This window comes from Elephantulus edwardii, unplaced genomic scaffold, assembly GCF_000299155.1.
Source record: "Elephantulus edwardii isolate Elephantulus edwardi_28Jun2011 unplaced genomic scaffold, EleEdw1.0 scaffold00082, whole genome shotgun sequence".
NCBI lineage: Eukaryota > Metazoa > Chordata > Mammalia > Macroscelidea > Macroscelididae > Elephantulus > Elephantulus edwardii.
In genome coordinates, this window is record NW_006399832.1 from 3,411,453 (window position 1) to 3,427,193 (window position 15,741).

The window sequence follows — 15,741 nt, forward strand, 5'->3', positions numbered from 1 at the left end:
ATCTATTTATGGTCAACTGATTTTTGACAAGGAGATGAAATCACTTAGGTGGGGAAATGACAGCCTTTTTAACAAATGGTGTTGGCAAAATTGGAAATCTATCTGCAGAAGAATTAAACAAGATCCCCACCTCACTCCATATAAAAAAACCAACTCAAGGTGGATCATGGACTGTGATTCTTAACAACTATGTGGATTAAGCACTGAAGTTCCAGTAAGATAAGGCAAGGTAGTTACCCTTGAGGAACCTAACATTTGTTTCAAGCTCTATCTAGATATCAGGGTGTATGAGTGACCTAAGTTTCCAGACTCAATTAACTGCAAGGTTGGAAATACTGTGTATTGCCTTTCTCTTCACCCGAGCTTCAAGGTATAAATGATTATGGAAAGGTAGAACACAATAAAGGGGAAAGCAACACAAAATGATCAAGGCAAAGGAAGGCACTAGGATTAACACAAAAATGAAAAGTAACAAAAGTGAATACAATTACATATACAATCCTGCAGTGGCAATAAAAGCAATAATCTGAGAGTGGATATATAGAAAAGTGGGCAAGCTGAACAGGTGTGGAAAGGTGGATGAACTATCTCTCTAATTATATGTAGGTCTGACAGAGGCAGAAGCGGAGGATATGTCTTCATATATATTTATGTTATGGCTGTACACTGTATACCCATAGCTGATCCTCCAACTGGTTTTCAAAAGCAGGCAAACACAATGGGAGGAGATTGTCCATCTTTCTCTGCAGATCAACTGGTGAATTTATAGGTGCTGTGAATATATTCATGGTTATAGTAGAGAATACAAAAAACAAAAATGACTTAACTATAACCAAACATCTTGAAGGAATGAATCTTTGGATCTGAGGGAACATCAAGATCATCTAGCATAATAACATAGTCAACAAGATAATGCTCTTTAGTAAGTAGCAGGTGGGAGTCTTAAAGCTTATGAGAGGTCATTAAAAGTACTACTACTGGTCTCTCTTCATCCAGAGCAGAGGAGAGAGTAGAAAAAGGAAAGCCACATGAAAACAATTAGCCCAAAGGATTAAGGCATCATGTGAATCTTAGTCTCAATGACTCTGAGATCAGAAGAACTAGATGGTGCCCAACTGTCACTGCCAAGAACTCTGAAACACCACAATAAGAAGTTCTGAATAAAGTGGAAGAAAATGTAGAGCAAATATCAAAATAATAGGAAAATCAGTCTTACTAGATGATAGAGACTGGTACTCTTCAGACCTGGAAGTGAATTTACCCCAGTGGCTCAACTTTCATCCAAACAACAGATTGCTCTGTATGGTGAAGATCACAAAGGTTTATAAGGCTTCATTATATTATACATAGGGTGGCTTGAGTTGGAGTAGCTTGATGGCACCTAATAGCAATAACAGAAAATAGATAATAACAGGGAGGTATGAAATCCTTAGCATAATAACCAGCCATATGAGATTAGCAGAGCAGCATTTGCCCAAGATAAAGCTCAGAAGGCTGAATGGGATGGGAAAGAACACAGGAATAAAGTGGGCAGAGTGCTGGCACATTAAAGAGATTATAATCAATACTACACACAAAAAATGGAATGAACTGTTGACTGGAAAACAAATTTGGTCTGTTAATTTTTACCCAAATCACAAAAAAGTTTTTGTTTTTTTAAAAAAAATTCAAAACAGCATGACTGTCCAAGATATGTAGAATGAGTTAACAGGAGGGGAGGAAGGGGGACAGGAAGAAGACATAAAGATACTCTTAATGCTCCCAAGAAACTGAAAGTTGGAGCCAAGAATACATACAATGAAGCCTAATGCCCCTGACATCCACGACTGAGAACTTGATGTGCTGGAGCAGGACAGGGTGACACTGAAAGGTGAGGATCTTGAGAAAGCCACGAATTATCAGGAAAATATGAGTTAGGAAGTAAAAAGAAAAAGATGGCTGGTTCAAAGGAGAGAGGGGCAGTGGGGAAAATATTTGAATTTTTGTCTTTTTGTTCAACAACTCTGTGAAGTGGGAGAAGACAAACAAACCCCAACCTGCCTGACTAGGAAGAGTTTATGAATGCAAGGTGTGATCAGTGAAAGATGTTTGCAAGTCCTATTACAACGCATTCCCTTCACGTTAATTTCTCTATCAGCACCACACGTACACCCAGCTCAGCAAGCAAGGAGGTCCCAGTGGGTCCAATGGAGGAAATGGCACACTTTTCATCTTCTGAAAGGTCCGTTAATGGTTCTCTTTATTTACCCAGCAGAAAGAAAGCAAAGCTGAGCCAGTCTGGTTGATAGTGGTCATTCCTCAGAAATCCCACCAACCCCAGGATGTGTGTTGATCTCCTTGCTGCCACTGGGCAGTGAGGGACAGTCACACTCACACACCACAAACTCATCAGCTGCTGAAGTCAGCTTCCATGAGTGGCTCAGAGCCAGCTGTGGGGACAGCATGATGAGTAAGCTCTTTATAAATGAGGTAACGGGTTAGTGGGGTGACAGATCTGCTGACTAAACCAGCACTGTCAGTGCTAAAGGGACAGAAGAGGGGACTGTCCAATCTTGCCTGGGGGAAGAGCCAGGGCTGAGAGCATGCCATGCTCAGGGTGACAGTCTTCCTGTGCATTTGGAATTGAGGCAGGGAGGCATGAGCATGAAGAAGACAGGAGAAGGCCATACTGTCAAGGGCTGGCTGTTATGTTTGAGATTTTTAACTTTCTCTTCTACATTATAAAGAGCAAAGATGTCAGTTTCTAAGGTGCCCCTAACCAAGCCATGGTATTTTCAACTGCTCCATGTGCATGTGAATGAACACGGGACAATGAATGAGAGAGACCAAAAAAGGATCAACCAATGCCTTTGAATAGTGGTGCTGGCAGAGTACTGAATGTACTACAGACTGTACGAACAGATCTTTCTTGGAGGAAGTGTACCTAGAGTGGTCCTGGGAGGCAAAGCTGGTAAAACTTCATATCCCATACTTTGGGTATGTTATGAGGAAGGACTTGCTGCTGTTACTAAGTACTGTCACATCGAGTATAACTCATAGTGACCCAATGAACCCTGTCCTATCCTGTGTCATCCTCATCTCTCTAATACACTAGAGCCTGTTGCTAAAGTCACTGTGTCAATCCATCTCATTGGGGTCTTCCACTCCTTGGGAAAAGACATCATGTTGGGAAAGGTAAAGAGAGGGTCAATAAAAGAGAGGAAATCCTTCAAGAGATGGATTGACACAGAGACTGTAGCAAGGGCATTAACATGGTGGTGGTGGTGGTGGTGTTACGTGCTGTTGAGGTGACCATGACTCATAGTGTCTCTGTGCATAACAGGACTGAACCCTGCTCTATCCTGGGTCACCTACCCTCATCACTCTAGGATTGTGTCAATCCATCTTATCTGGGGCCTTCCGCTCCTGCACTGTCCCTCCAAGCATGATGTATTTCTCCAAGGACTGGTCCCTGCTGACAACATACCCAAAGGATGTGAGAGAGAGTCTCAACATCCTTGCCTCCAAGGAACAGCTTGATGCCACCCTGTTAGCCTCTGCAGCATAGACCTGTTGATTCTCTTGGCAGTCCATGGTATGTTCAATACTATTCTCTAGCACAACTTAAAAGCAACATTCTTCTTCTGTCCTCTTTGGTCATTGCATAACAGGTAATTGCAAAGATCATGACCTAAAACAAGTGTAACTTAGTCTCTCGAATGACATCCTTACTCTTTAGCTCTGTTGAGGGATCCCTGACAGCAGATTTTTCCCAGTGCAATTTCTCTTTTGATTTCCTGACTGTTGGTGCCAAGAGTGCTGATTGTGGAACCAAGCAAACTGAAATTGTTAGCAATCTCAATCTCTTCATCTATCATGGCGCTGCCAATTGGCCCTGTGGTGAGAACCTTTGTTTTCTTGATGTTGAGCTTTAGTCTATACTAAAGACTACAGTCCTTGACCCTCTGTAGAAAATGCTTCAGGTCCTCCTCAGTTTCAGCAAGCAAAGTTGTGTCATTAGCATAACGTAGGTTATTAATAAGTCTTCCTCCAATCCTGATGCCATATTCCTGTTTATAAAGTCCAGCCTCCTTAATGATCTTTTCTGTATATAGACCGAAAAGGAATGGAGACAGGAGAGATCATAAAGGCTGTTCAGGATAGCGAGAGTTTTGACCTGCTGTTCACAGGGTCACTAAGAGTTATAGTAGATTCCATGGCACTTGACAACAACAACAAATTAAACGTTATGATGGGGGACACCTACAATATCTGCAACACATTAGTAACCAAGATCAGGTCTGCATTTTAGGACAACACTCTTGCAGACACCTGTGCGAGGTGGGCAGGTAACAGGAAACAATCATGCTGGCATGTGTGTTTGCACATGTGTGCTCAACATAGAAGTACACAGACTTTGCGCTCTGTGAGGTGCAGCCAAGCCCCAGATCCCATGGACTGCTGCCAAGAGGCGGTGAATGCAGCCTGCAGAAATTCTCTCCCACCCTGTTCTCCCGGCTGCACAGAGGATGAGGAGGAGGCAGGCTGGAGGGCCGGAGACCAGGTAGGAAGTTCATGCAGTAAAGCAAGCGAAAAAAGGCAGAGACCTGTATTATCACAGCAAGGAGTCAGGTTAGGAGAGGCAGGAAGACTGAAGCTAATTAGCTAGGAAGCTTGTTGGGGAAGGACAAATGTAGAAAGACTCCCAGATTTTGGTGCAATTACATGTGAATGTTTTCATTCCCTGGACTGAGAAGGAGGTTGTGAGTGTACTCTGGGTCAAGAAGAACTTGAAGTACCTGTGGGCACTGTCAGAGTGAGCAAAGCCAGAGAAGAGATCACAGGTGAGGGGGTGGAGAGAGAGAGAGAGACAGACAGACAGAGACAGAGGATGGGGGTGGGGGAGGATGCCCCTGGGAACACTTCCGTGAAAACAGGCCCAAGACAAGAACCTGCCAGAGGCTGAGGACAGCCCGAGGGGGGATCTGAAGAAGGGACTGTGTTCTGGTGATGTGAAGGGTGGCATCATGCAGCAGGGACCAGAGGCTGAGTTCACGTGCATGCACAAGTCTTCTACCCGAAAAGAAGCAAATGAGATGGATCAACAGGAACTGAAGGCAGGTCTCACCATTGGCTTGTATGCTTCACTTCAAAAGGGAGCACATTACATTTTAGCTAGATTTGCAATTCTCCAAACCCAAGCACTTAATTAAAAGGGGGAGGGGGAAGTCCCAAGGAGGGCTTTATCTGTGGAGTCATTACAATAAACAGGCAGTTAGCACAAGGTCAAGATAAGGAAGAAGGTGAACAACACAATGGTGGAGATGCTGCGGGGAGGGCGAGGAGGGAGTGGGGAAGGAAATGAGCCGGACAATGCACAGATGTCTAGGCTTTCGCTGCCAGGAGTTCAGACAAACAGGAAGACCTTAAACTTCTCCAACTGGGAAAGCTCGATTTGCCTGATGAGCAGAGGGGCTGAGCACATGATTGGAACACAAAAACAGAAGGTTGTGATTAAGGCTGAGCGCATATAACCTATAGCTAGACTCTTAGAGAAACAAGCCTGGCTCAAGGTGGGCCCAGATGCGACTCCCTAAACTGAGGCCCTTTTCTCCCTTAACTGTTCACTAGGGTTTTGGGCCTCAGGCCCTGGAACAGTGTAAGCTGCACCTACTCAGGGGACCCCAACTCAGGCCAAAGCCCCAGATTTCACAATTACAACAATTCCTGCTGACTTCAGCAGAGATTTTATGTGTATACAGCCTCCAAGTGAGGAGCAAAGGGGGAAAAGGACCAGAGCAATTATCCAAATAACACTCCCTGTTCCTATCACAACATGCTATGTTTGAAATCCTTTGAACTACCTAAGTTAGGATTTTAGGAACCATTTTTTCCTTGTAAATAGTCACATATTTTCCCCCTATAGAGTAATTTTTAAATAATTTCAAAAACTTTGTAAACAAAGCATGTTTCTTGAAATAACTAAAATTCAGAGCAGTGCTAAGAGAGTAACCCTTAATTCTTACAAATAATCCCTGCTGGCTGTGTCTGCAATAGTATTTCTCAACCGTGGCATTCTTCACAGAATGGGTCTGCTAATTCTTTGTTGTGTGGGCTCTTAAGGGCTGTAAGGGTATTTAGTGGCATCCCTCATCTTTTGCCATTATATGCCTGTAGAAAACACGAAGTTGTGATAAGAAGAAATCTCTTAAAACTAAAAAACTCATAGCAATCAAATCACAATTGATTCATAGCTGACCCTGCAGAGGGTTTTCAGAGGCTGTAAATCACAATCTGCTGTACTGAGGTAACTTGGGGTTGCTGTGATGCCGAACACTATGCCACTGGTGTGTCAAATGCCATAATGGTACCCATCATGGACTGTGTTTGGTGGAACTCCAAGATTGAGAAAGGCTTGGAGGCAGGAGTGGCATCCCCTTTCTAAACAACATGCGTTTGGAAACTCTTATGAGCATTAGAGAAACAATGATAGAATGGGTTTAGATCTTTTCTTCATAGGGTTGAGTCACGCTCGACTCATTGGCATTAACAACAACAACAACAAACCACAAAAGAGGAGACTGCTTATTTTTCTCCCAAGAAGCGGATGGTGGATTCAGCATGCCTTTGGATTGGCAGCACAACTCTTTACCCACTACGCTCCCATCACTTAACAATCTCAAGGAGACAATTCTGCTGCAGGAGGTACTCACTGTGGTTAAGGTACAGGATCTAGACTGAGAAGAAGGTTTGAGTCCTCCTTGCGACATATACAGCAGAGTCAAGTTGGCAAGTAACTAGTCTCTTTATGCCTCAGTTTTTCTAGACATAAAATGGGTATCCATGTCATGAAGGTTAAAAGAACATAAATCCTCTGAATGCTTTGCACAGAACCTGACATAATCATTTAATAAACAGTAGTGATGACAATAAGATGGGGCCATGAATATTTGATCTTACAAGACAGAATAAACTGCTGATTCATATGGCCAACCAGTAACATGAAACTGCCTATACCATTCGTGTCTGGGAAGTGTGGGTGAGGGTACCTACGGATAGTGTATTAGAAAACAGAATGAACAACAAAACCACTTCCCTGCCTTTCCTACCTTCCTAATACCACCCTTGTAATCTGCAGGGAGTTACAGCTAATCCCAATGCAGTACCTTTGCTGTGGTTTCTCCCCAGCATACCAGCAGCTCAATGACAGACATATGGGCAGTCTCCTTCTATGTTATTTATAGCCTCCGAAAACCCACTGGAGGGTCAACTAGAGCCAATTATGACACAACAAGAAGTCCGAGTTTGGTTTTTTTAATTGTTGTCTCTTCTATTTGTTTGAGTGGTTTTCCATTTGTTTGTTTGGTGGAAATAAGGTCATTTGAATCCTTTATGAGACAGAAATAAGGTTAAAGGGAAAAATAAATGAAATGAGAACAAGGTAATAGAAACAAAAGATAAATATCCTGATACGAAAAAATAAAAGGTTAAAAAAGAGAAAGAAAAGGTACCATTTTTAAAAAACTGCCTGAGCACAAATTAAAACCATCACACTGAATTTAGGGAAAGGGTACCAATGTTAGAGTTGGTGGGGATCTGAATGAAGACAGTCAAGCACACAGGCAAACATCAGAGATGACAAAAACAAGGGCATAACAGAGACCATTGCTGGCCAAGTGCTGCCCTGGAGAGCCTTCCTGTCAACACTGTTGAACCGGCTGAAGATGGTGATAGAAGCGTAGAACCAGGATCTCTCAGGGCTGTGCCCGGTCCCTCAGTGGGCCTGGCAGAATTTACACTGCTCAGTGGGAAACGGCACTCTACACAACATGAAAGAAATTCCACTTTCCAGCCCCCTCCACCACCTTCCCTGGGCCCCTGGCCCTTGCCCACCCCTTCTGCCCTGTTCAGCTTGAGATCTAAACCCAGACCACTGGACTGGGCTGGGCTGGACTAATCAGAACCACAGACATCACGAGTCAATCCACACCCAAACCTTCTTGGGTTTGGAAGTGCTCAGCGACTTTATCCAGTAGCAGATGTTTGAAACAAACTGTTTTAAAAGATTGTCTTGAATGGCTGTTTAACTGACAAAGCACGAACTTCTGCACTGGACAGACCTCCTAATTAGCCATTCAAAAATACAACCAAGTCTTTGTGAGACAAACCCTGGAACTGTTTAGTGGAATGCTCTCTTTATTGTCTTTTTTTTATAAAAACCAAAACTCATGCTATTTGTACTTACAGCTCAGTAACGTAGAGTTGTCTGTTATGTCATTCAAACACACCATATTTTTCTGTTCTCATTAAAATAAAATAAATAACCCAGAATAGCAGTAGGCTTGTGTCCAGTGTTTAAGGCTGCCCACATTAACATGAAACAATGCGCCCACACATCAGTCATCTGAGCCCAAGTTGTGTCCACACAAAAACCCAGTGGAGGCGAGTGATTTTTAACTCTGATATGCTATTATGTCATTGTCAGTTGAACGCAATCTAAAAGAACTAAAAAAGGATAAGAAGACAACCAACTATTCTTTCCCAAAGGCAGGCCATGCAACACCCTCCACTTGACCCCAGCATCAATTCAAAGACAGCACAGCGGCGTGTACATTCCAGGGTAATTTTTATAAGATAGAAACGTTCACAGCACAGTGTGGGAAAGTGAAAGATTGGACATAAATGAAAGACTCGACAGATAGTTCTTGTTAGGGGTCACTGAGTTGGCTGCAACTGAAAACAACCATATGTACAAATAAATAAAATCCGATCCTGCTCCATCTTCACAATCTCATTGGGCTTAACGATGGTTGCAGTCACCACAACATCTCATTGAGGATTTTCCCGTTTTTTGCTAACCCTCTACTTTTCCAAGCATGACATCCTTCTCCAGGAGCTGATCCCTCCTGACAGCCCAAAGTAGGTAAGATAAAGTCTAACCATCCTTCCTTCTATGACTACACTCCTTCCCAAGACATATTTGTTTGTTCTCTTGGCAGTCCACAGTCACTGGTATATTCAATATTCTTCACCAACACCAAAACTTAAAGGCGTCAGTTCTCCTTTGATCATGTACAACTTTCACAGGCATGTGAAGCAACAGAAAGCCCCATGGCTTAGGTCAGGTGGTCGAGGTGGGGAAGTATTAAAAACAGGCACTAAATATATCCTGGACTTGAGAAACTCCAGAAAGTTGAATGTTAAATTCACTTTGTCAGAATTAGTTTGGGAAACAGTCCTGGTTGAAGGAGAAATATATCTCCCCAGGCAACATTTTTTCAAGTCACCATTTCCATAGTGGTTCATGTCAGTGTTCAGGCTGAGTAACCAAGTGTTCCTCTCCCGCCCGGGTGGGAGGATTAATATGGGTCCAAACACCTTGGAAACCGAAAAACAAACTGACTCAGTCACTGCGTTTTTAACTCAGTTCTGTCTGGAAATCAGGAAGCAAGTCTCTGAACATCAAACTTCAGGGAATCTCCTAACCCTGATGAGAAAGGGTTTTTGTTTTTGTTTAAAGTTCAAATGAGAAGTCATTGAGAGTCTAGAAGTGAAGGAGGCTAGCAGATGGCAACAGGACTTTCGATTACTCCCAGGGTGGCAAAGTCCAGCCTCAGCCTTGTGACAGTTTTTAAATTAGAAGATCAGACACTTTGGAACAGACCCAAGTGGAATGACTTTACTTGATCCTTTAGTATTTGAAGGGGAAAAAAAGTGTATACAAAATCTGTTTTTTATGTTAGGGGCCACTGAGTCATTTAGAATCAAGCGACTCTGTGTACAACAGAACAAAACACTGCACCATCCTCAGAATTAAGCATGAGCTTAATGTTGGAGCCAGAAAGTCAGTGCATCTCAATAGTCTCTGGAGAAGGATATTATACAGAATCTATTCACCTCGAATTGTATCTAGATGTACAGTTTCACCCCTAGTAGGTAGAAAGCTAAGAAATTACGGATTTTTATTTCTAATATTTTTTTAAAGATAATATTAACAATGCTATTTAAGTTTAAAAATTCTTATCGTCCTCACCAGTCTTATTTTATTCAAATATACATCATTTCCAATGTTTATGAAACTTTCTGGGCAAGAGTGTGGAGTCCAGCAAAGTTTCCAGCGCTGAGCTCTGAGGAGCACAGGCAACAGATGGGAGCCAGGATGACAAAGCGGAACAACAGTCTCTATTTTCATTTCTCTCGTGTTTCAGTCCTAGTACTTTTCTTTACTGTCTGGCCTGACAGCTGCCAGAATTTTTCATTGATTACAATCGTCCCTGAACCACCACCATCTGTTCAAAGTTGGAGCTCCTTATTTTTTCTTTCTTTATTTTATACTGGTTTATTTACAAAATTTGAATACACTGGATCTTTCACATTTCTTTCACACACACACCCCCATCAAATTGTGTGACCTTATGATTAACGGCCCACCCCCATCCTCAGACCTCTGCTCCACCCCTTCTTCCCCTTGGATCCTCCTACTAGTTCTATGATAATGGCCTTATACAATATTTGTCTTTATGGGACTGAGTTAGTTTACTCAGCATAATGCTCTCCAGTCCCTCCCAGGTTAGGTAATAATTTACAAAGTTATTGCTCCTGTGTGTTGCGTAGTATTCTATCATGTGAATGTATCATAATTTCTCAATCTATTCAATTATGGTTGGATATTTGGGCTGTTTCCAGGTTCTTGTGATGGTGAATAATGCTGTTATGAATACTGGTGTACAAATCTGTTTGTCCTTCAGGTCTCATTCTCTTGGGCTATATTCCAAGTAGTGGAATAGCTGGGTCATATGGAATTTCTATGTTTAGCTTTTTGAGAAAGCACCAAACTGCCTTCCAGAGTGGTTGTACCATTATACAATCCCACCTACAATGTATAAGAGTTCCTATCTCTCCACATCCTCTCCAACATCTCTTTAGGGTAACTGAGGTCCCAAAAGCTAGAAACAATACTGAAATGTTTAACCTGACATTTAATTAAATTTGTTACATGCTTCCAAGTTAAAATACACTGTAGCAGGAAAGCAGAGATGTCTTAGCTGTTCACACAGTCCCTGATTTACCCTCTGGGACAATACTGAGTTCATTTCTACCCACTGCTATGTTGTACATTTTTAAACAATGTGTTCAACAAATAACTAACAGCAATGATGCTATCACTTAGCAGGCCTGGCAAATGCTGCAATGCACCTAGACAATGAAGTGGTTAAAGTGCTTGCCTGGTAACTAAAAGGCTACCAACTTTCATTTGATTGAAAATTTAAGAAGGAAACTGACGTTTTCCATTCTAGCATTCACATATATTTTGTTTGACAACATTAATTATAATACTCATAACACTTTTCCCACTTCCTTCCTATACTTCTCATGTCCATTAATCCTTCTATCCTGCCTTCAAGGCTTTATGCTTTGGCAGAGGCTGCTCTGTTAACTTTATGTGGATAGGTATTTTAAAGAGCCAGTGCCTCTTTGGTGTTACTGGTCACCTTCAAGCCCTGTCTGTTTAATTAAAAGTTGAATTCTGGGGTTGAATTCTGTCCCATGTTAGAAAGGGCCACAGTCTCAAGTGTTCAGTAGTCTCTATCAGATCGGCAAGCATGGCCTTTTTTAATGTTTTGAGTCTCTTACACATTTCTCCCATAATATTCAGGATCTTCTACCATGACATCTTTTTTTTTTTTCTTGAGTGGCCAGTCTTCTTAGCCGAGCACCATCTATTTCCTCTGGTCTCAGGGTAATTGAAATAGAGGTTTGCATAGTCCATCAGCCCACTGGACTAGTTGTTTCAGCATACTTTTGCTTTTTTTCCTCTTCTTTTGTTCAGAGAACAAGAGACAAAGAGTCTCATCTAAGATGTCTGGTCATAAGACTTTAAGGCCTTAGTTACTATTCACCAAAATAGGATGTCGAATATTGTCTTTGTGCATTATGCTATGTCATTTGAAGGGGTGGTAGTTTGAACCTATTTACCAAACACTCCATATGGATATCTATGTGTGTTTCATTGTCTATGCAAAGGCATTTGACTGTGTGGATCACAACAACTTGTGGTTAACCTTGAGGAGAACGGGAATCCCTGAACACTTGATTGTGCTTATGTGATAACTACACTTGGACCAGGAAGCAATACTCAGAACAGAGCAGAGAAATACTGCATGGTTCAAAATCAGGAAGGGATTTTGTGTGTCAGGGATGCATCCTGTCTCCATATCTTTTCAATCTATATGCAGAACAGATCATTCGGGAGTCTGGGCTTTATGAGGTGGAATGTAGCATAAAGATTGGAGACTCTTCAACAACCTATGTTATGCAGATAATACAACTTTCCTTGATGAAACTGAGGAGGACCTGAAGCACTTGCTGAAGAAGGTCAAAGACTGTAGTCTTTAATATGGATTGAAGCTCAACATCAAGAAGACACAGATTCTCCCTACTGGGACAGTTGGCAGCACCATGATGGATGGAGAAGAAATTGAGGTTGTTAATAGTTTCAGCTTGTTTAGCTCCACAATCAACATGCTTGGCACCAGAAGTCAGGATATCAAAACATGAATTGCATTAGGTAAATCTACTGTCAAGGACCTTTCCAGAGTGCTGAGGAGCAATGATGTCAGTCTAGAGACTAAAGTCCAGGTCATGGTCGTTCTAAGGATGACAGAAGAATAATTGATGCCTTTGAGTTGTGGTGCTGGAGACGAGTTTTGAACATACCACAGACCACTAAGAAAACAAATAGGTCTGTCTTGAAGAGGGTGAAACCAAATTTCCCTTTGGAGGCTAAGCTCTTGATGTTCTTTCTCGTATACTTTTGGTATGTGGCCAGGAGGGATCAGTCTTTGAAGAATGACACCATGCTTGGAAGGGTAGAGGGACAGCTCAGGAGATGAAGACCCTGAATGATATGAACTGATACAGTAACTGGGACAATGGCAGTAGATGTGTCAGAACAAGTGAGACTGGTGCAGGGCAGGGCAGGCTTCAGAGCTGTTGAACACAAGGTTGCTATAAGTCCCAGGAGACTTGATAGCACATAACAACAACCACCACCACCTGTAAAGATTACAGCCCTGGCAGTTCTATTCTGTTCTTTAGAATTACCATGAGCTAGATATCAAATCAATGGTGATGGGTTTGGTGTGTGTGGGGTTTTTGGTTTTGGGTTTTTTTTGACAAGGTGGAGAAATGCATTCCATGCAGTGTCACACACATTTTTCACAGCTTTCAGTCAGTACTATTACCTTCTCTGTTCTAAAAATGAAAAAAAACTGAGGCATGGGCTAATTAAGTAAGTCAATAAATACCAAACATCCCCTCCAGCACAGATCAGCACCTATATTCATTAAGATGAGAGTCATTAGAAGGACCAAAGTATTTCTGTTTTAACCTAGGTAACACTAAGCATGAAAGCAAAACAATGAAGTAGTAAATAGAAGTGGAGATGAAGTGCTTTTCAGAACCATTCGCTGACTGGACATCAACAACCAAGTCCTACATGACAGAGCTTTGCCAAAGAAGGAACCATGGTGATACAGTGGCTAAGACTTGACTGCTAGTTAAAAGTCAAAGTTAGCCGTTAGAACTCACCAGTTGATCCACGAGGAAAAGTAAAATGGTGATCATTTTCTTCTGTATCAGTATAATCTTTCAAGATTACACTTCGACAGCCCTGCAGGGTAGATCCATCCAGACTTGTGGGGTTACTATGAGACGGCACGCACTCCACGGCAATGACTTTTGGTCTTGCCAAAGGCAAGCACCTTCCACGCTTTACGTGTAGACACATCAACACCTGGGACTCTGTGGCAGGTGTTTTCACTGGACCTGAAGAGTGCATTTGCTGGTTACTTCATTTTCCTGTCGCAACAGTCTCGTGAAAAGCTGTGAAGAGCTGATGAAGTACACAACCCTCGTCTCTGAAGCACGAAACCTCCTGAGGGTGCTCTGGGTCTAGATGACGGGGATGGGTGCACGAGGGAGCTGGGCTGTGGAGCCAGGACAGTGCGTCACTGAGTGGGGAAAACGCGCCCAGCTTTAAAAACAGAAAGTGCCTCAGGAGCAGACAGATGAAATAACTGGTGAAACAAATTGCTGCATTTTCACAATCCTACCAAGTCTCCAGAAGGGAAATCATCTGACAGACTGAATCACGCATTGGTGCAATGCAAGAATTTACAAAAGCAATGAATTATGAATCATAGCCATGACTATGGCTGGGTTGGTTCATTTAAAAAAACAAAACAAAACACAAAAAACCAAAAACAAAAAGCTTGCAAAAATGAGGGCTGTAAATGCAGCCAACTCTTATGAAAGCATCTGCCTTTTTATTTAGGTATTGACTCACATAACAGTTTGTTAAAAAAAGTAAAATCCATCTGAAGATTACATTTCTGAAAACTAGAAAAGAGAAAAAAAAGAAATAAAACTAATTTTAATCATAGATTAATAGTAAATTGTTTGAATGTCATTTAGTCAGTACAAGGGACATTACTAAAAAGGGAGATGATCCTATTTTTTTCTAATGACAAATTAAACGTAAGATCTACTGTGCATGTTATTTTTGGTATAGTTTACTACCTAAGTGCATTCTAATTTACAGCTAAACAAACATCAGTAGCCCCTTTCATAAAACTGCAACTAATTTTTGCCTTGAAATTTTTTAAATGAGTTTCTCTGAAATGTCTGGTGATTGTTCAAAGTTATGAGAAAACTCTAATGCGTGACTCTAATGGTTAAATTGAAATTACAGCAGCAGAGATGCCACTTTGAGGACTAATGTGGACTTGACCCAAGACGTGGTATTTTCAATTTGCTTCATATGTGTATGAAAGCTGAGCAAGGTAGAGGGAAGACCAAAGAACTGATGTGTTTGAATTATGATGTTGGTGAATACCAAATTTACTATAGACCACCAAGAAAACAAATCAATTTGTCTTAAAAGAAATATATACAGAATGCTCCTTGGAAGCAAGAATGGCAAGATTTCATCTTATGTGATTTGGACATGTTATCTGAAGGGACTGGTTCATGGAGAAAAATATCATACTGGGTCTGTGAAAAAGAGGAAGAATCTAAACATCCTGGGGCTGCAACAACAGGTTTCAACAGTAAGGATTTTAAGGATGGTGCAGGTTGGTAGTCTAGTGGTAAGGAGCTGCATAGCCAACCCAAACTCACATGGTTAGAATCCACCAGCTAGTCCAAAGGAGAAAAATGGGCAGTCTCCTCCTGTGAGATGTACAGCCTGTGAAAACCCAATGGAGCATCAGCTACGAGTTGGTTCTAACTCAATGGTACACAATGACAACAAGAGTAAGGCTCGCCAATATTTTGCTCTGTTGTGCATGAGTTCCCTCAAGTTGGAACCAACTCAATGGCAACTGCTAAAAGAACAAACAGATTTTGGAGAAAGTGTAGCCAGAGCGCTCCTTGGAGGCAAAGATGATGAAGCTTCATCTCACCTGCTTAAAAGCATGTTACTAGGAGAAGTTATTCCATGGACAGAGACATGATGTTTGAGAAGGTGGAGGGATGGTGAAGGAAAGGAAGATCCTCAACCATGTGGATTGACACAGTGATTGCAACAGTGTGTTAGAGACAATGAAGATGGCACAGGATAAGACAGATCAGAGATCTAGACAGTTTAGGGTTGCTAAGAGTCTTAGAAAACTCGACAGCACCTAGCAACAACAATGGCACCTAAGAACAACAAATGTGCTCTTTTTTGGTTTCATATGTGCATATGGTCTTTTTTTTTTT